Genomic DNA, 25,582 nt, shown 5'->3' with positions numbered 1-25,582 from the left:
TGTCTACAGTCTCTGGCTTTAAAGATGCCCTATGGCAGGTCACTGTGATGCCACCTGTGCTTAAAAAAACATGCTCTGAGGGGGAGCTGGTCGCAGGAATGCACAGGTAGCATTTTGCCAGGTGGTTGACTTTGGGAAGGTTTTTGGGGTGGACCTTCCACCAGTCCAGTGGATTGGTTTCACTGTCAGCATCAGAAGACTGAAGTTAGCAGCTGAGTTCCTTTTCTACCAGCTGGATATCAGTAAGACCTGTGGTGGTGGAGCATGGCTTTTTGAAAACACTACCCAGTGACTTTCTCTTTTTAGCTGACAGTTGTGGTGAAGCAGCAACAACATGTCCCTGTACTGGGCTTGGGTTTTCATGTCCCTCATTGACCATCTCTGAGACAGCTCTTGCTTTTATGTGACCCACTTTCTTCTCTTTGATGTAATGTGTTATAAACCGTGGGTCAACTAACGAGGCTATGTCCAGGAGGTCATCTGTGGCTAGGTCATCATATTCCTCATTCAGATAGTCCATGACTATCGTTTTGATGGTTTGGGGGAGCTCTGTTTCACCATCATCAGGTTTCAATACATCTGTATAGAACAGGTGTATTACTGTCTTCAGGTAAGACACAGTGACATAAGACTCATCAGACAGATCATCTGTGAATTCTAGTGGGGTCAATGCCTGGTTGATGGAATCAAGAACATCTATATCTGTATAGGTGGGAGCTTAGTGCCGGGTCTTCTTGTCTCTGGACACGATGTGTGAAATGGTTTTCTCCTGCTCCAGTATTCTTTGCACCATCTTTTGACTTGATCCTCACTTTGTCACCAACTTGTTCTGGGGTAGGTTGTGTTCTTTTTGAGCAACTGCCAGGTCTCTTTTCTTTTTCCACCAATAGGAAAAGGCACCTACCACTTTCTTACACACTCCAATTGCTCAATTTACCCGTTTGTCTGAACCACTCTAAGAGAAGTCAAGAGATTTTAATAAAATGTTAAAATCACAATAATCCCTTTAGTTAAGTTCGAATGTTATAGTTAACTTAATCAGCTGATGAAAAAAAATCACATTTAGTTTAATCTAACCAATCACTTCAATATACAGAATTGACAAGGTTACTTACCAATGGCCAAGTGCAGACTATGTATAAAACATCCACTTGTTGATTTGAGCGGCCTTCACCATGTTTGCACCACTATCCGTTGTAATGCAGACCTGTCTGTCTTGACTGAGTCCCCGGGAGGCAAGAGTGTCAATGAGCCCCTCTGATATAGCTTCACCCATGTGGTCGTCGGCAAAGCATGATGTTGAAGGCATTTATTTCAAAGATTCCACTCTTTGTCAATATAGTAGACCGTGAGGCTAATATAAGGCCCTGACGTGCGACTAGACCACAGATCGGTAGTAGTAGCAAAATACGTCAAATCTGTCTTGAGTTGTTCCTCAACATTTTCCCTACACTCTGTGTAGAGTTTAGGAAGTGCGGTGTGAGAAAAATGTTTGCGCCCAGGGAGCACGTACGTCAATTAAATTGATAAGCCTCTTGAAACCTTCCTTTTCAACTGTGCTAATTCGCTGCATGTCCTTAGCATTTGCATTTGTGATGTCTTTGTGTCTTTTCGATGTTTGCTCGTAGGGCATAAACGCTATCAGTGTTGACTGCTTCGAGCGAACATCCCTAGATTTGCTGGGGCTTGAAGGGCGTTTATCAATACCATGGTGCAAACTCAAACTTTCTGCATGTTCCAAAGAGGGATTTTGCTTCAGATGGTAAAACAGGTTTGTCGTATTACCAGACTTGGTAGCCAATTTGCACTGAACATTGCTCTGCTTTTTGTTGGTCTTCAAAAAGCCAAACCACTTCCAAATGACTGAAACAGTTGAACCCTTTTCATCAATCATTTCTTCATTGGAAGCTGCTCCTTCTCCATGGCTATCACTGCCAATGGTTTCGCCTAAAACACACATGTTTTGTGTTTAATAGTGGCTACTCCATCACTCAAGGTGCTAAGTGGTTTTTAGTGGGCGTATACCTCTCCACGTGGATATTGTCACTTCTCTGCACGTTCCTGCTGTGTCACAGAGGTGAACTGGACTGCTGGACCTAATTATTCTATATCAACATTATCGAAAATGTTTCTCAATGTTTTAATATTGTTATTGAGGGAAGTAATTACCTGTAACTATAGACATTGATTTATCGCCCAGCCCTACCTCACACAATGTTAACCTTAACATTAGGAGTGGGGGGAACACAAAACTGACCTTGGATCAACATCTAATTGGCAGTTTCCACTTACTGTGTGTGAATGCAGCATGCTGCCTGTGTGGATGTTGTCTGCTGCCTGCCTGGCTCCCTCAGTGCTGTTTGGTGGCTATATTTACATGATTAATTTTTATAAATGATTCCAGCTCAGCCAGTCCTGGGCAAGACCGTGATTAGTGCATTAAGGTTATGAGACGACACTGACTGTACCAACATAACTATATCTCCATAAAAGTCACAGTAAAAAAGTCCTCCTTGAGTCTCTATCGCCCTCGCTCTCATATATATATATATATATATATATATATACAGTTGAAGTCGGAAGTTTACATACACCTTAGGCAAATACATTTGAGAAACAGACGCCTCACAAATCCTCAACTGGCAGCTTCATTAAATAGTACCCGCAAAACACCAGTCTCAACGTCAACAGTGAAGAGGTAACTCCGGGATGCTGGCCATCTAGGCAGAGTTCCTCTGTCCAGTGTCTGTGCTCTTAGCCCATCTAAATCTTTATTTGTATTGGCCAGTCTGAGATATGGCCTTTTCTTTGCATCTCTGCCTAGAAGGCCAGCATCATCGCCTCTTCACGATTGACATTGAGACTGGTGTTTTGCTGGCACTATTGAATGAAGCTGCCAGTTGAGGACTTGTGAGGCGTCTGTTTCTCAAAGTAGACACACTAATGTACTTGTCCTCTTGTTCAGTTGTGCACCGGGGCCTCCCACTCCTCTTTCTATTCTGGTTAGCGCCAGTTTGCGCTGTTCTATGAAGGGAGTAGTACACAGCGCTGTACGAGATCTTCAGTTTCTTGCCAATTTCTCGCATGGAATAGCCTTCATTTCTCAGAACAAGAATAGACTGACAAGTTTCAGAAGAAAGTGCTTTGTTTCTGGCCATTTTGAGCCAGAAACACAGGAGTGATGGTTGATGATAATGGGCCTCTGTATGCCTATGTAGATATTCCATGTAAAAATCTGCCGTTTCCAGCTACAATAGTAATTTACAACATTAACAATGTCTACACTATATTTCTGATCAATTTGATGTAATTTTAATGGACACATTTTTTTGCTTTTCTTTAAACACAAGGACATTTCTAAGTGATCCCAAACTTTTGAATGGTAATGTATATATACAGTACCGGTCAAAAGGTTGGACACATCTACTCATTCAAGGGTTTTTCTTTATTTGTACTATTTTCTACATTGTAGAATAATATTGAAGACATCAAAATTATCAAATAACAAAAGAAAGTGCTAAACAAATCAAAATATATTTTAGATTCTTCAAAGAAGCCACCCTTTTGCCTTGATGACAGCTTTGCACATCCTTGGCATTCTCTCAACAAGCTTCACCTGAAATGCTGTTCCAACAGTCAAGTTCCCACATATGCTGAGCACTTGTTGGCTGCTTTACCTTCACTCGGCTCAACTCATCCCAAACCATCTGAATTGGGTTGAGGTCGGTGATTGTGTAGGCCAGGTCATCTGATGCAGCACTCCACCACTCTCCTTCTTAGTCAAATAGCCCTTACACAGCCTTTTGACTGGTACTGTATATATACTGTATATATATATAATGTATATGTAACGATTGTCATTGGTGGAAGGAGTAGACCAAAGCGCAGAGTGGTACGTGTTCTTATTTCCTTTAATAAACTCAACACTAAATACAAAAGAACAAGAGAATAAATTAAAACCGAAACAGTCCCGTATGGTGCAAACACTAAAACGGAAAATAACCACGTACAAACAAAAGTGGGAAAACAGGCTACCTAATTATGGTTCTCAATCAGAGACAATGATTGACAGCTGCCTCTGATTGGGAACCATAACAGGCCTAAACATAGAAAACAACACCTAGACATACAACATAGAATACCCACCCACATCACACCCTGACCAAACAAAAAGTAGAAACATACAAAGCAATCTACGGTCAGGGCATGACAGTATATCCTTATAGTTCTATGTCTTGAGCTTTTTCAGTCTATTCTTCCTCTCTCGCCCTCTTTTCCCCAAACTCATGTTCTTCTCCTTGTTACCCCCCAGTGCTCTGTCCTGCCATGACTCAGTGTTAGCTGGCTAGCACTGCCCTGATATTGCCAATGTAGTAGTTGGCTAACGCTGCCCTAACATTATCAGTGTGATAGCAGGCTAGCTGTGCAGGGCCCCAGCATTAGCAGTCTGCATCGTGTTCCCCTATAGCGCTTCACTGACTTTTAATTTGCACCTCTGCTGCTCGGCTTGTATCTGCTGCCCTGACAGTCCCTGGACTCCCACACCGCTCCAGCCAGCCAGTCTGTACTCAGACAGACGCACACATTACCCAGCAAACTGGGAACATCCCCAGAACATTAGCTAAGATTCCCATACATTCATAGATAGGGTTTGATCTTTTTTTGTTTTAAATGAAATATCCTTGGAAAGTTCTAACATTCACTAAAATGAAGTGCACAACATCTGTAGCAACCACCACAGATCATTGCCTAAAAGTTCTCATTAGGTTTTCAGGTAATGTAATTACACAATGTACCAGTAATGTTTTCTCAGTAACCCAAATTGGTTATGTGCAAATTCCCAGAACATTACCTAGGTTGTGGAAAATGTTCTCATAACACAAATACTGTCTCGTCATGCTGATGAATGTTTGTATAAAAAGTCATTTCATCTTGCAAGAAGGTTTACAGAACAGCCTTTCTGAGTTCTTTAAAGTTTCCCAAAACATTTATTTAGGTTGTGGGAACGGTGTGGGTACATTACAAGAGATAGGTTCCCAAAACACACTCAGTTTGGTGAAATGTATACAATGTTTAAGTTAGGTTGCACAGTAAGTAGCCTTGCACAAGCGAGCCAGAACAGTTCATAGGGCAGAAGCCTATCTTCTGATTCTGTTGCATAAGGCAGCTGGATGTACAAGTACACTGCAGATCCTCTCAAGCTCTGTCTTGTTGGATGGGGAGCATCGCAGCACAACTATTTTCAGGTCTCTCCAGAGATGTTCGATTGGGTTCAAGTCCGGGATCTGGCTGGGCCACTCAAGGACATTCAGAGACTTGTCCTGAAGCCACTCCTGTGTTTTCTTGGCTGTGTGACATGTAGCATGTTGTCCTCATTCCTCTTCCATGGCTGTGCGAAGTTGCTGGATAATGGTGGGAACTGGAACACGCTGTCGTAAATATTAATCCAGAGCATCCCGAACATGATCAATGGTTGACATATCTGGTGAGTATGCAGGTCATGGAAGAACTGGGACATTTTCAGCTTCCAGGAATTGTGTACAGATCATTGTGACATGGGGCTGTGCCTTATCATGCTGAAACATGAGGTGATGACGACAGTTCAAATTGCCATCGATAAAATGCATTTGTGTTCATTGTCGTTAGCTTATGCCTGCCCATACCATTACCCCACCGCCACCATGGGGCACTCTGTTCACAACGTTGACATCAGCAAACCGCTCGCCCACACGACGCCATACACATGGTCTGCAGTTGTGAGGCTGGTTGGACGTACAGGCAAATTCTTGATAACAACATTGGAGTCGGCTTATGGTCGAGAAATTAACATTAAATTCTCTGGCAACAGCTTTGGTGGTTAAAATGCCAATTGCATGCTCCCTCAAAACCTGAGACATCTGTATAATTGTGTTGTGTGACAAAACGACCATTTTTTGGGCCTTTAAATGTCCCCAGCACAAGGTGCACCTGTGTAATGATCACGCTTAATAAGCTTCTTGATATATCACACCTGTCAGGTGGACGGATTATCTTGGCAAAAGAGAAATGCTCACTAACAGGGATTTGTACACACAATTTGAGAAAAATTAGCTTTTTCTGGGATCTTTTATTTCAGCTAATGAAACATTGGACCAACACTTTACATGTTATGTTTACATTTTGTTTTCAGTCTGGTTTGAAGGTTCTGAGCCTGTATTTAAGAAGCAGGTGAATAAATAAGTATACATGTTATTTAAATGAAGCTCTATCCAACTAAAATCACATTTCATAAGACACATTTCATCACATGGGATGAAGAACGAACATCGTAAAATACAGCGTTACAAGTACAAGGCATATGAAAAGGATGAGAACATTTTAATGACTCAGAAATGTTGTTCTGTGTCCTAAATAGACTGGGGGGGGGGAAATGAACTACCACAGAAATCCCCTGCTGGCGCAGAGGTTTAATGATTTGGCTGCAAAGCTGAAGATGTTAGGTTTCCTTTGAAAACATTGAGTCTCAGATATAATCTACTTAAATAGAGAATGCATTTTGTTTGTCCAGATTTATAAATCCAGTCTTAAAATTATGTAAAACTATAGAAATGAAATGTGTAAAAATTGACTGTTCAGCTTTTTAAAAAGCACACAATTTAATTCCTGCTTTAAGACGCTTCCTATGGTCCCCCTTGTCTTATTTTTCATTATCTGAAAAGCAAATATGATCCTAGATCAGCACTCATAGTCTTGTAAATATGGGTACAGAAGCACATGAGTGAAAGTGAACAACCCATGTATTTTTATTAAACTAGGCAGGTCAGTTAAGAATAAATTCTTATTTACAATGACAGCCACAGAACAGCAGGTTAACTGCCTTATTCAGGGGCAGAACGATAGATTTCTACCTTGTCAGCTCAGGGATTTGATCTTGGTAACCTTACGGTTACTGGCCCAACAAGCTAACCACTAGGCTACTTGCCACCCCATTTACCAGTATTTCCCTGGGTTATGTCTAAGAAGCATGGAATTCATGATTGAACATACTTCCATCGCTATATATAAAAAAATAAGACATAAGGGCGATTCTCTGGTGGCGCAGATGGTAAATGACTTGGCTTAAAGTCAATATTAGGTTTTAACCCGATGTGTGCAAATTGTCAACATATGAAGAAAACAATTTTTTGTTGTGTTTGAATGAGTAAATGCTGGAAAATGTACTATGAATGAAATCAAAATGCTATGTTGCTAAATCACCTACAATACATTTCTGAAATTGAATTTGCATTAAATCTGGAGAAAAACAATTGGGATCTGTTGTTCTGTGTTTTAAGGAATTACATGAGTGTTATGGCAATATTATGTCAAACCTTTTAAATGTTTCAGGGACCTCTAAGACAAAGGAACATTGATTTTGTGAACATAAATGCAATATTATGTGAAACCTAAAACAAATGGTGGAACATTGTGGGAATGTTCTCTGTGAAAATCAACAAGAATATCCTTGCAACATAACTTAATTTTACCTTTAGTCATATCAGTTAAGAACAAATTCTTATTTTCAATGACGGCCTAGGACAGTGGGTTAACTGCCTTGTTCAGGGGCAGAACAACAGATTTGACAACCTTTTGGTTACAAGTCCACCACTCTAACCACTAGGCTACGCTGCCACTCCAAATGCTCTGGGAACATTTAAAGAACAGACCAGGTGTTCTGTTAAGATTGTTAAAACATTATAGAAATGTCCTATGCAACTTAAACATTGCATGAATGTCATCACAACTGATTATATTTTGTGTTTTAGGAACCTATCTTGTAATGTAACCACACTGTTTCCTAAACTAAATGTAATGTTCTGGTAACTTTTAAAGATCTCAGAAAGGCTGTTCTGTCAACATTCTTGCAACATGAAAGGAGTGTTTTGTGCGCTCTGACACAAACATCTGAATGTCAACGCAACTGGACAGTTTGTGTTTTGGGAACCTACAATGCATTTGGAAAGTATTCAGACCGCTTTAATTTTTTGCATAAAATGTAGTTACAATAAAGCATTAATCTAAAAATTATTAAATACAAAATATATACACAATACATCAGGCAAATGTTTTATACAAAGATCAGCAAGACTGGACAGTTTTTGTGCTATGAGAACATTTGCAGTGACCTAACTAATGTTCTTGGATCTTTCATAGAACAAATGTAGGTTTTCTGGATGGAATACGCATGCAACGGTTTTCTGGATGGAATACGCATGTAACGGTTTTCTGGATGGAATACGCATGCAACGGTTTTCTGGATGGAATACGCATGCAACGGTTTTCTGGATGGAATACGCATGTAACGGTTTTCTGGATGGAATACGCATGCAACGGTTTTCTGGATGGAATACGCATGCAACGGTTTTCTGGATGGAATACGCATGCAACGGTTTTCTGGATGGAATACGCATGTAACGGTTTTCTGGATGGAATACGCATGTAACGGTTTTCTGGATGGAATACGCATGCAACGGTTTTCTGGATGGAATACGCATGCAACGGTTTTCTGGATGGAATACGCATGCAACGGTTTTCTGGATGGAATATGCATGCAACGGTTTTCTGGATGGAATAAGCATGTAATGGTTTTCTGGATGGAATACGCATGTAACGGTTTTCTGGATGGAATACGCATGCACGCGCATGCACGTGAAACAGATCACACACACATAAAATGTATAGTGACATCAAAAAAAGCACATACATGACTCTTCAATTGACACGTCTCAAACACATTTCATATGTGTGGTTGCGGACACACCACACACACACACACACACACACACACACACACACACACACACACACACACACACACACACACACACACACACACACACACACACACACACACACACACACACACACACACACACACACACACACACACACACACACACACACACACAGCTCACTGTCTCCCACTCAGTTCTCAATTTACAGAGTGCTTTAGGAGGCTAATTCATGGGGATGTGTGTGGACTCATGGGGATGTGTGTGAGACCAGATCAGAACTCTTTTAGACGGGTCACATCTAATCACCCATGGTCATAACAAGTGTCACAGTCTCAACAGTCCCTACTGCACTAAGCCAGAGAGAACAAGTGTCACAAGCTCAACAATCTAGCCATTCAAACTATTAATTACACCGCTCCAGGGGGCCACCGTGTTTTCCAAGCTGGATCTATGGAACAACTACCACCTGGTGCGGAAACGGGAAGGGGATGAGTTGAAGACCGCCTTCAACACGGCCAGCAGTCACGATGAGTATGTGGTCATGCCATTTGGCCTTACCGTCGCCCCTGCTGTGTTCTAGGCTCTCGTCAATGATGTTCTCCGCAACATGAACCAGTTTGTCTTTGTCTTCCTAGATGACATCCTCATCTTCTCCCGTTCCACCCAAGAACATGTGCTCCACGTCCAGTAGGTTCTCCAATGCCTCCTGGAAAACCAGCTGTTTGTTTAGCGGAGAACTGCGAGCCCGAGACCATCCTTCCCACCTCGTGCCTGGTGACGACACTCAACTGGGGTATAGGGAAACAGGTCCGGGAGGCGCAGCGGTCCCAGCCCGAACCCTGGGGGGGGCTTGATAATTGGATGTTTGTGCCTGACGCTGTCCAATCTGCAGTCCTAGAGTGGGCCCATTCCTCCAGGCTTGCCTGCCACCCGGCTCCTGTCGGACCCTGGCCTTCGTGCGACAATGCCTTTGGTGGCCTATGATGGTTCCGGAGGTCGCCACGTTTGTCTCCGCCTGCATGGTCTGTGCTCAGAATAAGACTCCTCGGCAACCACTGCCTGTCCTGCACCGTCTCTGGTCCCACATATCCCTGGATTTTATCATGGGTCTCCCCCCGTCTGAGGGTAACACTGCCATCCTGACTGTGGTTGACCAGTTTTCCAAGGCAGCTCACTTCATTCCTCTTCCCAAACTACCCTCGGCCAAGGAGACGGCCCAGTTTATGGTGCAGCATGTCTTCCGGATCTATAGACTGCCCGTGCACATAGTCTCCGACCGGGGGCCTCAGTTCTCGTCCCGGTTCTGGACGGCATTCTGATCCCTCATTGGGACATTCGCCAGCCTGTCCTCTTGGTTCCACCCCCAGTCCAATGGGGGTGGAAAATAAAAATAAAGGACCGCGAGTCTTTATCATTGGATTTTCTACAGAAATGTTGGTGATCGGCTAGGAATGCCTTGAAGATCGACCAGTGGATCGTAATCAACCGGTTGGTACCCACTGCTGTAGTTAGAGATTAGAAGGCCATCGCCCGATGGCAGAGTAGCCTAGTGGTTAGAGCGTTGGACTAGTAACCAGAAGGTTGCAAGTTCAAACCCCCAAGCTGAGAAGGTACAAACCTGTCGTTCTGCCCCTGAACAGGCAGTTAACCCACTGTTCCTAGGCCGTCATTGAAAATAAGAATTTGTTCTTAACTGACTTGCCTAGTTAAATAAAGGTAAAATAAATAAAAATGTAAAAAGGGCTTTATAAATACATTTGATTGATTGCATAGATGCCTTTCTTTGCGAGGCATTGGAAAACCTTCCTGGTCTTTGTGGTTGAATCTGTCTGAAATTCCCTGCACGACTGAGGGACCTTACAGATAATTGTGTGTGTGGGATATAGACATAAGGTAGTCATTCAAAAAGTTAAACACTATCATTGCACAGAGTGAGTCCATGCAACTTATTATGTGACTTGTTAAGCACATTTTTACTCCTGAACTTATTTAGGCTTGCCATAACATAGGGGTTGAATACTTATTGTCTCAATAAATTTCAGCTTTTCCTTCTTGATGAATTAGTAAAAAAAAATATAAAACATATTCCCACTTTAACATTATGGTGTACAGTGACAAACCAATCTCAATGTAATCCATTTTAAATGCAGGCTGTAACACAACAAAATGTGGAAAAAGTCATGGGGTGTGAATAGCCTCTGAAGGGACTGTTACCACCCCCACTGCCAATTATAACACAAATAAACTCATGCACATTATATAGGAATACTCATACATAGGACATTGCATCATGGTCTCCTGGAGGTTTACACTTGTTGGTGTACTATTTTTGTGAGGACTTCTGGTATACACACACATATTTTAACATACTGTAGTTTTAACTTACATGTTTTACATTTCATACAATAATTATTGATTAACAAGTCCTCACTTGGGATTTGAACTCACAACCTCTTGATTCACATGTTTTCAATCTTCCTGCTATGCCACCATGTCTGTATGCATGACTGATTTCACCTGTATGCCTATTGCATTTCAAAGTAAATATCAGCTCTGTTAAAAACACACTCAAGAAAAACTATTATATTTATCATAGTGATTTAGGAGTAAAATTAAAACACATTATACCACAGCGTGGGTGAATACTAATTTCTGATTGGCTAGAAAGGCACTCTAGAATGGACATTAAAACCAGATAAGGGGACAATTGTGAAAAGATATCGGGACACCTTGCAATCATGACTTAATAAGCGCTTACACATACAGACTGTTCTTGCCACAAAGTTACAGAAAGGTAAACCAACAACCACACAAACTGTAATTGGATACATTGTAAACACAGGTCCAACGTGTCCCAACACTTATACTTAGCTAGTTGGCTAGCTAGCATGTATTTGTTTATGCACAGACATATGTTTGGGGAGGATTTGATGACCTAGCGTGTTGAATGATGAACATGAAATTCTCTGGTCCCCACTGTTGCAGTCATGACGCACTATGCTGCCAAATCCTCACACATGTTTGGAGTTACACCAGCTGTTTTCAGCAACTGGTATTTTTGAATTCAGTTGTCATATTGCCAGGTTTGCTAGCAGCAAACTATTTAGCTAGCTTCTGCCCTAGCAATTGATATGCAATGTGATCTCCTCCTAATGAACAGCGTTGAATGTTCTGACAAGAAGGCAAACTTTTCTAGCTACTTTTCTAGCATAATCGGTTATTATCAGCTCATTGTTATGGATGTATTCAAATAAATGTCAATAGAGAACATCTACTTTGCTGTTATACTGGTTTAGTATTTAAGTTTAGTCTTAAAATACCTTTTAGCCTCAGTCACATTTGAATCATTTCATCCTTCATTAACTGTAGTATTTCACAGTCGACTAAAATGCTGGACAACGTATGTCTAGCTTTAGTCACAGACACTTTAGTCACATAATAGTCAGTGCATTTTCTTCTATTAAATAATTAATATTTAGACTACCTTCCATCACGTTTACAGTGCATTCAGAAAGAATTCAGACCCCTTGAATTTTTTCACATTTTGTTAAGTTACATCCTTATTCTAAAATGTATTACATTGTTTTTCCCCAAATCATTCTACACACAACACCCCATAATGACAAAGCAAAAACAATATTTTTAGACATTTTTGAAAATGCATTATCAGTTAAAAAAAGTGAATATCACATTTAATAAGTATTCAGACTCATTACTCAGTACTTTGTTGAAGCACCTTTGGCAGTGATTACAGCCTCAGGTCTTCTTGGGTAAGACACTACAAACTTGGCACACCTGTACATGTATTTAGGGAGTTTCTCCCATTCTTCTGTGCAGATCCTCTCAAGCTCTGTAAGGTTGGGTGGGGAGCGTCGCTGCACAGCTATTTCCAGGTCTCTCCAGAGATGTTCGATCGGGTTCAAGTCCGGGCTCTGAATAGGCCACTCAAGGACATTCAGAGACTTGTCCCAAAGCCACTCCTGCATTGTCTTGGCTGTGTGCTTAAGGTTGTTGTCCTGTTGGAAGGTGAACCTTCGCCACAGTCTGAGGTCCGGGGGTGCTCTGTAGAAGGTTTTCATCAAGGATCTCTCTATACTTTGCTCCGTTCATCTTTCCCTCGATTCTGACTAGTCTCCCAGTCCTTGCCACTGAAAAACATCCCCACAGCATTATGCTGCCACCACCATGCTGGACCGTAAGAATGGTGCCAGGTTTCCTTCAGACGTGACACTTGGCATTCAGGCCAAAGAGTTCGCTCTCTCTCTTCTCTCTATCGCCCGTTCCTGCTCCCAGCTGTTCCTATTCCCCTAATCATCATTTAGTCTTCCCACACCTGTTCCCGATCCTTTCCCTGATTAGAGTCCCTATTTATTCCTTTGTGTTCCGTTCCTGTCCCGTCGGTTCCTTGTTTATGCTGTATTCACCGTCCTGCTGTGATTGTGTATCGCCCTGTCCTGTCGTGTTTTTTGCCTTCATCAGATGCTGCGTGTGAGCAGGTGTCTCTGTCAACTACGGCCTGCGCCTACCCGGCGACCTGCAGTCTGTGGCCGCTTCTCCTTGTTATTCCCCTACAGACTAGAGGATTTCTGTTATTCCCTGTTTGGACTTGAATAAACTCTGTTTCTGTTAAGTCGCTTTGGGTCCTCTTTCACCTGCATGACAGAAGGAACCGACCAAGGAATGGACCCAGCGACTTCAGACGCTCGTTACACTGCCGTCAAGATCCAAGGAGCCATGCTCGGCAGACACGAGCAGGAATTGTCTGCTGCTCGCCATGCCGTGGAGAACCTGGCCGCTCAGGTTTCCGACCTCTCTGGACAGTTCCAGAGTCTACGTCTCGTGCCACCTGTTACTTCCTGGCCTGCCGAGCCTCCAGAACCTAGGGTTAATAACCCACCTTGCTACTCCGGGCAGCCCACTGAGTGCCGCTCCTTTCTCACGCAGTGTGAGATTGTGTTCTCTCTCCAACCCAACACATACTCTAGAGAGAGAGCTCGGGTTGCTTACGTCATTTCACTCCTTACTGGCCGGGCTCGAGAATGGGGCACAGCTATCTGGGAGGCAAGGGCTGATTGCTCTAACAAGTTCCAGAACTTTAAAGAGGAGATGATTCGGGTTTTTGACCGTTCAGTTTTTGGTAGGGAGGCTTTAGGGCCCTGGCTTCCTTATGCCAAGGTGAACGGTCCATAACGGATTATTCTATTGAGTTTCGCACTCTTGCTGCCTCTAGTGAGTGGAACGAGCCGGCGCTGCTCGCTCGTTTTCTGGAGGGACTCCACGCAGTGGTTAAGGATGAGATTCTCCCGGGAGGTTCCTTCAGATGTGGACTCTTTGATTGCTCTCGCCATCCGCATAGAACGACGGGTAGATCTTCGTCACCGGGCTCGTGGAAGAGAGCTCGCATCAACGGTGTTTCCCTGCTCCGCATCGCAACCATCTCCCTCCTCTGGCTTTGAGACTGAGCCCATGCAGCTGGGAGGGATTCGCATCTCGACTAAGGAGAGGGAACGGAGGATCACCAACCGCCTGTGCCTCTATTGCGGAGTTGCTGGACATTTTGTTAATTCATGTCCAGTAAGAGGCCAGAGCCCATCAGTAAGCGGAGGGCTACTGGTGAGCGCTACTACTCAGGTCTCTTCATCTAGATCTTGTACTATTATGTCGGTCCATCTACGCTGGACCGGTTCGGGTGCTACATGCAGTGCCTTGATTGACTCTGGGGCTGAGGGTTGTTTCATGGACGAAGCATGGGTTCGGAAACATAACATTCCTTTCAGACCGTTAGACAAGCCTACGCCCATGTTTGCCTTAGATGGTAGTCATCTTCCCAGTATCAAATTTGAGACACTACCTTTAACTCTCACAGTATCTGGTAACCACAGTGAGACTATTTCTTTTTTGATTTTCCGTTCACCGTTTACACCTGTTGTTTTGGGTCATCCCTGGCTAGTATGTCATAATCCTTCTATTAATTGGTCTAGTAATTCTATCCTATCCTGGAACGTTTCTTGTCATGTGAAGTGTTTAATGTCTGCCATCCCTCCCGTTTCTTCTGTCCCTACTTCTCAGGAGGAACCTGGCGATTTGACAGGAGTGCCGGAGGAATATCATGATCTGCGCACGGTCTTCAGTCGGTCCCGAGCCAACTCCCTTCCTCCTCACCGGTCGTATGATTGTAGTATTGATCTCCTTCCGGGGACCACTCCTCCTCGAGGTAGACTATACTCTCTGTCGGCTCCCGAACGTAAGGCTCTCGAGGATTATTTGTCTGTGTCTCTTGACGCCGGTACCATAGTGCCTTCTTCTTCTCCGGCCGGGGCGGGGTTCTTTTTTGTTAAGAAGAAGGACGGTACTCTGCGCCCCCTGCGTGATTATCGAGGGCTGAATGACATAACGGTTAAGAATCGTTATCCGCCCCTTATGTCATCAGCCTTCGAGATTCTGCAGGGAGCCAGGTGCTTTACTAAGTTGGACCTTCGTAACGCTTACCATCTCGTGCGCATCAGAGAGGGGGACGAGTGGAAAACGGCGTTTAACACTCCGTTAGGGCATTTTGAGTACCGGGTTCTGCCGTTCGGTCTCGCCAATGCGCCAGCTGTTTTTCAGGCATTAGTTAATGATGTTCTGAGAGACATGCTGAACATCTTTGTTTTTGTCTATCTTGACGATATCCTGATTTTTTCTCCGTCACTCGAGATTCATGTTCAGCACGTTCGTGTTCTACAGCGCCTTTTAGAGAATTGTCTCTACGTAAAGGCTGAGAAGTGCTCTTTTCATGTCTCCTCCGTTACTTTTCTCGGTTCCGTTATTTCCGCTGAAGGCATTCAGATGGATTCCGCTAAGGTCCAAGCTGTCAGTGATTGGCCCGCTCCAAGGTCACGTGTCGAGTTGCAGCGCTTTTTAGGTTTCGCTAATTTCTATCGGCGTTTCATTCGTAATTTCGGTCAAGTTGCTGCCCTCTCACAGCTCTTACTTCTGTCAAGACGTGTTTTAAGTGGTCCGGTTCCGCCCAGGGAGCTTTTGATCTTCTAAAAGAACGTTTTACGTCCGCTCCTATCCTCGTTACTCCTGACGTCACTAGACAATTCATTGTCGAGGTTGACGCTTCAGAGGTAGGCGTGGGAGCCATTCTATCCCAGCGCTTCCAGTCTGACGATAAGGTTCATCCTTGCGCTTATTTTTCTCATCGCCTGTCGCCATCTGAGCGCAACTATGATGTGGGTAACCGTGAACTGCTCGCCATCCGCTTAGCCCTAGGCGAATGGCGACAGTGGTTGGAGGGGGCGACTTCCTTTTGTCGTTTGGACAGACCATAAGAACCTTGAGTACATCCGTTCTGCCAAACGACTTAATGCCCGTCAAGCTCGTTGGGCGTTGTTTTTCGCTCGTTTCGAGTTTGTGATTTCTTACCGTCCGGGTAGCAAGAACACCAAGCCTGATGCCTTATCCCGTCTGTTTAGTTCTTCTGTGGCTTCTACTGATCCCGAGGGGATTCTTCCTTATGGGCGTGTTGTCGGGTTAACAGTCTGGGGAATTGAAAGACAGGTTAAGCAAGCACTCACGCACACTGCGCCGCGCGCTTGTCCTAGTAACCTCCTTTTCGTTCCTGTTTCCACTCGTCTGGCTGTTCTTCAGTGGGCTCACTCTGCCAAGTTAGCTGGTCATCCCGGTGTTCGAGGCACTCTTGCGTCTATTCGCCAGCGCTTTTGGTGGCCGACTCAGGAGCGTGACACGCGCCGCTTTTCGTGGCTGCTTGTTCGGACTGCGCGCAGACTAAGTCGGGTAACTCTCCTCCTGCCGGTCGTCTCAGACCGCTCCCCATTCCTTCTCGACCATGGTCTCACATCGCCTTAGACTTCATTACCGGTCTGCCTTTGTCTGCGGGGAAGACTGTGAGAGCCGCCAATAAACGCAGGATTAAGAGTCCAAGGTATTGTTGCGGCCAGAGAGTGTGGCTTTCCACTCGCAACCTTCCTCTTACGACAGCTTCTCGTAAGTTGACTCCGCGGTTCATTGGTCCGTTCCGTGTCTCCCAGGTCGTCAATCCTGTCGCTGTGCGACTGCTTCTTCCGCGACATCTTCGTCGCGTCCATCCTGTCTTCCATGTCTCCTGTGTTAAGCCCTTCGCACCCCCGTTCGTCTTTCCCTCCCCTCCCGTCCTTGTCGAGAGCGCACCTATTTACAAGGTACATAAGATCATGGACATGCGTTTCGGGACGGGGTCACCAATACTTAGTGGATTGGGAGGGTTACGGTCCTGAGGAGAGGAGTTGTTCCGTCTCGGGACGTGCTGGACCGTTCACTCATCGATGATTTCCTCCGTTGCCGCCAGGATTCCTCCTCGAGTGCGCCAGGAGGCGCTCGGTGAGTGGGGGGTACTGTCATGTTTGTCATTTATTATCATGTCTTGTCCCTGTGCTCCCCATTCTATTCGTTTCCCTCTGCTGGTCTTATTAGGTTCTTTCCCTTTCTATCCCTCTCTCTCCCCTCCCCCTCTCACTCTCTCGCTCTCTCTTCTCTCTATCGTTCCGTTCCTGCTCCCAGCTGTTCCTATTCCCCTAATCATCATTTAGTCTTCCCACACCTGTTCCCGATCCTTTCCCCTGATTAGAGTCCCTATTTATTCCTTTGTGTTCCGTTCCTGTCCCGTCGGTTCCTTGTTTAGTATTCACCATGCTGTGATTGTGTTTCGCCCCTGTCCTGTCGTGTCGTGTTTTTGCCTTCATCAGATGCTGCGTGTGAGCAGGTGTCTCTGTCAACTACGGCCTGCGCCTACCCGAAGCGACCTGCAGTCTGTGGCCGCTTCTCCTGTTATTCCCCTACAGACTAGAGCAATGTACTTGTGACTGGAGCGAATGCCTGGGAGCTACTGTATGTGGGAGATCAGATCAGCTCAATCAGACCACACAACTGAAAGACCTCAACTCTGCCAATGAGAGGATTGTATGAAATATTCTGAATGAGTGCATTCTTGTGATTGGACAAAACAGATGAAAAGGAGCTTCATGTCAAATAAAATTTCCATTAGTCCCAAGTGGAATTCTTGTCTTGTCACATTTTCGTAGACTAAAATTAAAATAAAATTGTAATAGTTATAGATTTTTTTAAAGGGCATCCCATCATAGTTTTAGTCAGGAAAAATAGGTTGCTGACAATTATTTTTTTGTCATAGTTATTGTTGACAAAAATGAACACTGCAGCGTAAACAATAACCTTAAAAAACCCACACCATTTCATGACTTTATTTATAATGGTTTGGGCCACCTGGGACCATCATGTGACAAATACCTTCAAGAACTTCTAGGGAAGCTTTAGGGGACCGTGACACAATGTCGCATGAACGTCCTAAAAACATTCTCGGGGACGTCCTGGGACCAACCGGGAACTAGAAAAAACCTCCAGGGGACCATGACACAACGTCCCAAGAACGTCCTAAAAACGTCCTTGAGTATGTCCCCGGGACAAACTGGGAACTAAAGAAAATCATCAGGGGACCATGACACAAAAAAATGACTGACATGGTCCTCAGTGACATCCTGGGAACTTACAGGGAAATAGACAAAGGTCCCCCAGAGAACATTCCCTTACGACCATCACACAATGTCCTAAGGACTAGTAAAATGAACGTCCTGAGAATGTCTAAAAAGGTCTTGACATGGTCCTCAGTGACATCCTGGGAACTTACATGGAACTAGAAAAAGGTCTCCCAGAGAATGTTCCCCTGGGACCATCACGGGATGTCCTAAGGACAAGTAAAATGAAAGTCCTGAGAAAATTCTACAAAGGTCCTGACATGGTCCTCTGTGATGTCCTAAAACTAGACAAAGGTCCCCAGAGAACATTCCCTTGGGACCATCACGCAATATTTTTAGAACGCTCTCAGAACATCAGAGAGATAACGTTGTGCCGAAACCCTTAAGGGGCCTAATGGGAACTTTGCAGAATGTCCTCAGGACCTTCACTGTTTGCTGGGTTACTGCTGTTCAGTCTTCATGTCAATTAAATCATGTATGTATGTGCATTTTTTGTCTTTTTTGCTGTTTATAGTGTGTGAAGTCGTAAATTCTTTGTCAATATATTCTGTCTGTATACAATCTTTATCGTCCTTTATCCTTTGCGAATAAAGGTGATTCTGATTCTGAATGTTACATACTGTAGCTATCTCAATTGTTATTTGAAATAATTTCGGTGACTTAACAGCAATTGCTAGCTAGCTAAAATGTAGCTAGCTAGATACAAATCCCCCTGGATACAACCATGTCTCATAGTCAAGGCCTGAGATTTGTAAATGAAAGAGGAATATAATAATATGAATTGAATGGAGTTTCCCATTTTCCCATTTAGAGTTTCTGGCACAACACAGAAATGCCCTTAACCAGACGGTGTGACAAAGGCATTTCCTAACAGACTTGCTAACTTTCTTTGTTGTTACTTTAAGGTTGGAAGCAACATGCAGTACCTCCAGCAGGAAGGTAAAAACCATTATTCCGCCAGCTCAGGGACAAGCTACACAAAGCACAGCCCTGTGTAATGTTCAATGTAACTGCATTGCTGGACTTCATGTATTTTTTTATTTTTTTTAAAGTACAAATAAAAATAAATGTATGGTTTAAACATGTCTTTAAATGTTTATTTGTTTAGCTGTTAGTGATAATTCCCCAAGTGTTAATACATTTGTGTTTACATCAATAAGCCATTATGTATGTTATGAATGACCAAAGGTGTCTGACCTTATAGTAAGTACAGCGTCATATGATACAAGGCATTTATGTATGTGTTATAAATTATCAGATGGGCCCAGCACCGCGTGGTATGGCTCGTTTTTGTAACGTGCACGTTTGTGTACTGAGGAACATGTCACTTGGTTCCAGAAGAAATACACTTTCAATTTCTTTAGGTTGGGGGCTTTCATCAAGGTAAGTGGTTCTTGGGGTAACATCGTCCCCAGGCTATTGCATACATAGCACATATAAGTGTGGGATATCAATCAATCAAGTTGGCCTTAGTGGGAGTAACCATAGAATTCTATAGGAGTGGCCTTACTGATGTCGTAACATTTGCTGTTCATTCATGTGAAGACTGTTATATCATCAAATCAATTCTCTATGTGATTAAACTAATCATGGAATAGTAATTAACTAGGAAGTTGGGGCACCATGAGAAAATGTTGTTTAAAGAGTTGCAATTTCACAATTTTAACTCCCTTCACATATTTTCATATCTTATCGATTACAGTCACTTCATAATGTATTATTACCTCATCAATCATATTCTGAATGTCGCAATCCCTTGGATATCTGCACGAACCCTAGCATAAATTAGCGATATACAAATTGGCTTAAGTATTTATTTACTAACTAACGAAATAATCACACAGAATTATATAAATACAATCACAAGAAAAAGTCCCTAGTGGAAGAAACCAATATGACGGCTTGGTAGACAAATTAAAGGGGTGGGGACAACTCAAGAGTGGGAAAGCCAGAGAAAAAACACGAATATACAGTTGATAACTACACCCATGGAAATGCTAATACCTTACAAAGAGCTATATAAAGAAATTTAATTTGATATGATTTGAACATGCACAGCCGCTTATTCGAAAATAAATTGCAATTTACATATTTACAAGTGTATGCCTTTGTTGTCTCTCGCCGGTCCGTCTGCTGGAGGGAGTCGACAAAAAAGTCTATGGTTGCGTTCCCCAGAAGTCCCAAGGACTTTCTTGGTTGTAATTTTCTCAGTGAGCTTTGGATGTTGTAATGGATACTTCAGACTTACCCCTGGTCGCTTGATAAGGAAATGTTCTCCAGAATGGATCTTTCAGAGTACCATTCGGTCGTTCGATCGGTTGCATTTACCAGACTAAAATACTTAAACAGCTGCAGACTGAATAATTGGTCTTTGGTTTGTAGATTTCTTAACAATTCCAGCGTGGGGATGAGGCCCACGTTCTCTGGTCTTGTCCTTTGGTAGAGTTGTAGTTTAAACCATTTTACAACATCCGGCTCATGCCTTGGTCTGCTTGGTCTATATAGTGGTAGATTTCTCAACCATTTGTAGCGTATTCAGCTGGCGCTGCACGTGATTGGTCTCATGTCACTATTTCTATTTAAATTGCCAACCATTTCTATGCTTTCTGGTCTCATATACATTTTTTCGGAAGTGGGTTTTATACTGGAGTAGAAAAGGGGGCGTTCCATGACGCCAATGTAAATGTCTGTGCTCACAGGGGCATGGCCACTGACTGATCATACGTTTCTATGAAAAACATAAGTTTACCATTCAACATTTTATTACGTTTACGGGCAAGTTATTAGAATTACCTGGTTAATTACATAAAAAATCCAAAGTTATTACAAATAGAAAACGTATTACATTTACCGTTGTTACAGAGCCTATCAAAGAGGAGCTTTAGAGCATCAAATGGAGAAGGATGCGAATCACTGAGCTCTTCCATAACTAATCAGGGCACCCCCAGAACCTTCAAAACATTGACATGGTCACCCCCATAATGTGTTAGTTGGTCTAGTCCTTCCCATAACCTTAACCATAACCCTTTAACCTAACTCCAAAGCTTAACCCTAACCTTAACCCTAACCCCATTGTGATGGACATCCACACAATGATTCATACCATACAAAAAGTAACATATCATACTAAATGGAGTTTCTCAGATTTACATACAGAATTATATGAAATGCTCTGAGACAAGGTTGGTGCACCATGCAGCCAAATACTCTGTCAAGTTCAATTGTAGCCTTGTAGTTCCCAATCTGAGAGGGTTCCATACAGAACAAAGCATTCCATCAATATTCTATCTGCTCTATTTGCCCGTGTAAGACAAAGCATTCCTCTCCCTTCTATCGGTTCTAGATCTAAGATTCTAAGACGCTCTGCAGTGGTGCCATGAGTCACTGAGCAAAACATGCATACGTACACGCACGCATGCACGCACACACACACACACACGCACGAACACACACACACGCAATACAGACACACAGAGCTCTGAGGGAGGATTGACCCCTGTGGTCAGCCCCTCGTTAGAGGGAGCAGAAGGAGTCTTTGAGCTAGTGGTGGGTCACCGAGACACAGAGACACAGCCAACAGGGGAAAGGCAGATGCTCCGGCTAAAGGAGCTAAGCATGCTTAAGCATGGGAGGGCTAACCGTGCCAAGTTTAAAATGGGAGGAACCCCAGTACATCATCAGCAACATGAGAAGAAAGTGAATGTGCACAGCGGTCACACAGTGTCCAGGCCTCAGCCTGATCATTGCTGAGGTGGTGGTGATACAGCCTTGCTGGCTTTCACATAGGAAGACAGTGCTGCTGCAGCAACACAGAGATACAAAACTAGAGGGATTCTCCAGGCTCCAAGGCTGAGTAGCCTATTCACGCTGTAACAACACTATAGCTAACATCTCAATTTGAGGATTAGCATGGGTCTCCTCACCACAATGCAACACTGTCACAGGCTCACAATGCCTAGATGATAGAGCAATATCCATCTCTACCACCTCTATCTTTGCCTCTTACTGGCCTTCCCAGTAAGTAGGCTACTATCACATCATGCTAAAGTAGCAGGTGTAGAAGAAATGCCTGTAACCAAACCCCCACATTCTGGTCTTGATGAGAATTTTAAAAAACTTTTGGGGAGGTTATTTTCTGCACTGGTTGACAATCCAGTAAATATGAAGTAGGAGTGAAGACATACTGTCGCATTGTTAGCGTCCAAAAGTGGAAGTCAGGCGCTATCTTAAATTTCCCCTGGAAACCTGAATTTATGGTAGTTGTTGGCAACTCTGCTAAGGTTACTATCACACCAACGCAAGCGTGGATGCTTGACTGTTTCTGCACTGAACATTCAAAACATGCTACAGTGTTGCTTTGCCAAATAGACCAGAGCAAAAAAAAGCATAAACATGCACATTCACGCTCCACTCGCAACTTGTGTACTAACTTCGTAGTACTAGGAGTTTAATACAACGTACTTTAGAGGTGTTCTGTTGATAGCATGAAGAAGCATTGATTTACTATACACTGACTGTGCTGTCGCTCGAGATAAAGAGAAACCCGAATAGACTATTACGTGAAAAGGTTCATATTAACATTCAACACGAACTGTCTGGAGTGGTGCTCTACAACCTGGGCGCAATGCAGAGAGATACTGTATGTTCTGAATCCTGTATGTTCTTCAACATTATATGAGTAATTTGATATGTACAGTATTAATATATTGCATGTGCCCTTTCCCTTCAGCACTATTAGCCTACTCTCTTTATTGCGTTCATATTAACTGTGGACTGTTTCCTTCTCCACCTTTCCTCAGTCTACTCTACTTGACACCGCTGCTGGGTGAGTCGGATGTGTGTGCGCGCGCGTGAGCGACAGTGTGCGCCGGTGGCATCAACTATAGGTCATACACCTGACCGCCAGCCGTTCTCCTAGGCATCGTATGATGAAGGTAGGCTGTGGGTACGCTATATTCAGCGGGAGAAGCCGTGGGGTTTCTCCACCTAAAGGTTGAACTAAACTGAGTTTCCCGTCACTTTAGCTGAGATAAAACCAAAACACAAGCTAGCGTTTTACTGTTCACCAATCAGGGTGCTGTCAATGGAGCATGAACCATGCCCCTGTTTGATCCGGTAAACTATGGGAATAATCCATGATATGTCTCAAAACGAGATGGGTGGGGGGGGGGGTAACTCTAGAAGTATGATCATGCTAAATGGCATATCAGTGCGTATCTCCATCCCACACACAGTTAGTTCGTCTAATGAGGTAAAAACGGAAAACCAAACCTAAACAACCGCTCAAGCGATATCATGCATTTTGAAGCCCCTTCAACGACAGGTAAACACAATGTTTAATCCGTCCAATTTTTAGGTCAGATAACAAACACATCTCATCTGATAGTGCGACAGATAAATATAAATGCGCATTTACCTACCTCAATTAGCGGAGGAGAGCGAGCGTTTTATTTATTTCTCTCTGCTGGCGGAGAGATGCTGAGATGTGGGTTCACTCCGGCCAGAAGGGATGTGTAGAAGGCTGATCATGCGCAAGAGACACACTGATGCAGCCCGCTCAGAACGCCCTGTAATAAAGGAGACCACACGGGATTTTCAGATAATAGAAGCGTCTCTAGCCTCATCTGACAGATCTTTGTTGTCCCTCCCTCTCTCTCTACCTCGCTCTCTCTTTCCCCCCTCTCTCCTTCTCTATCTCCGTTTGTCGTCGCTCACGCTCTGTTTCCTGTCTCCCCCATTCTGCGCTACTCAATTTAGTCAAGCTGCAGCCCCTGTCGCATTAGGATGTCCTCTCTCTCTATCTCCCTCTCATTTTCTAAAAGCAGCCCGCTTCTTTTTATTTCGCTGCTATACCCCTTTCCCACCTTTCTCTCCCCCTTCTCTCACCTTCTGTTCTCTTCTCCACTATAATGAAACGAAGAAAAACAAAACGCGCCTGCCTCGCTTTTGTTGCCGGCCTCTCATACGCAGCAGCTACTCATTTTAGAATAGGAGCATCGGTGATTCCCTCCCCTTTCTCCTTTTTTCTCCCCCTCGCTGTTTCTCGACCGTGTGTGCTGCTCACCCGCCCCCCATCCCCCATCCCTCCCTTCACACCTCACTAATGAACATCTCATGCCCCAATATGCACACAATGTCATCACGGAGTGGGACCGGCTGTCGCACTGGGTGCTCAAGCGCTCTCCTTAAAATGATTTCCTCCGACGTTATTACACCAGTCTCATCTAGGAGTCTAGGCCTACACACACCTGAGCCCCGCTCCCAGCCTATGGGCCACATTAGGCCGCTGACACTCACAGCACTAATGACAAAAGAACAGGCACAATATGAATTAGAGCCATATATAGCCTAGGCTACATATGACTTCACAAGGAATAGTAACACGCAAAAATAGAGTAATAAGACATGCAAGTTTAATTTGAGCACTATTACAAAGCACATCCACACAGGCCTGTTGTAGAGATTAACCATATGTTAAGACAATTAGCGCATACAAGACACTATTAGACATGCCTAGACTAGACAGACTAGACAGAGAACTGCAACATAACATATACTGTATATCTTCACAGTTAAGATAACTCATAATACACCCATGTAGATCAGTGGTAGGTGATAGGTAGGTGTGGTAGGTGAATAGGTGAGTGGTAGGTGATAGGTAGGTGTGGTAGGTGAATAGGTGAGTGGTAGGTGATAGGTAGGTGTGGTAGGTGAATAGGTGAGTGGTAGGTGATAGGTAGGTGTGGTAGGTGAATAGGTGAGTGGTAGGTGATAGGTAGGTGTGGTAGGTGAATAGGTGAGTGGTAGGTGATAGGTAGGTGTGGTAGGTGAATAGGTGAGTGGTATGTAGGATAGGTAGGTGTGGTAGGTGATAGGTAGGGTGAGGTGGTAGTGGTAGGTGATAGGTAGGTGTGGTAGGTGAATAGGTGAGTGGTAGGTGATAGGTAGGTGTGGTAGGTGAATAGGTGAGTGGTAGGTGAGGTAGGTAGGTGTGGTAGGTGAATAGGTGAGTGGTAGGTGTAGGATAGGTAGGTGTGGTAGGTGAATAGGTGAGTGGTAGGTGTGATAGGTAGGTGTGGTAGGTGAATAGGTGAGTGGTAGGTGATAGGTAGGTGTGGTAGGTGAATAGGTGAGTGGTAGGTGATAGGTAGGTGTGGTAGGTGAGGTAGGTAGGTGTGGTAGGTAGGAAGTGGTAGGTGATAGGTAGGTGTGGTAGGTGAGGTAGGTAGGTGTGGTAGGTGTGGAGAATAGGTGAGTGGTAGGTGAATAGGTGAGTGGTAGGTGATAGGTAGGTGA

The 25,582-nt window shown here is 43.8% G+C and overlaps 1 protein-coding gene across 2 annotated transcripts in view; it reads right to left on the bottom strand.

The window, feature by feature from the left end:
- cntn2 (contactin 2) overlaps nt 1-24,305 on the bottom strand; it is an 87,212-nt gene extending 62,907 nt beyond the window's left edge. The window contains exons 1-2 of one of the 2 annotated variants that reach the window (XM_046340936.1): nt 24,173-24,305; nt 23,707-23,853 (exon numbers count right to left, since the gene is read on the bottom strand). The gene's annotated coding sequence lies outside the window, so the exon portion shown is untranslated. Of the gene's footprint in view, nt 1-23,706; nt 23,919-24,172 lie in introns of those variants that run through there. The other variant, XM_046340941.1, reaches the window with a different exon arrangement.
- Nucleotides 24,306-25,582: the final 1,277 nt, after the last annotated feature.

The sequence above is a fragment of the Oncorhynchus gorbuscha genome, linkage group LG03, assembly GCF_021184085.1.
Source record: "Oncorhynchus gorbuscha isolate QuinsamMale2020 ecotype Even-year linkage group LG03, OgorEven_v1.0, whole genome shotgun sequence".
Taxonomy (NCBI): domain Eukaryota; kingdom Metazoa; phylum Chordata; class Actinopteri; order Salmoniformes; family Salmonidae; genus Oncorhynchus; species Oncorhynchus gorbuscha.
Note: the sequence above shows the minus strand (reverse complement) of the source record. Positions and strands in the feature narration are given on the sequence as shown.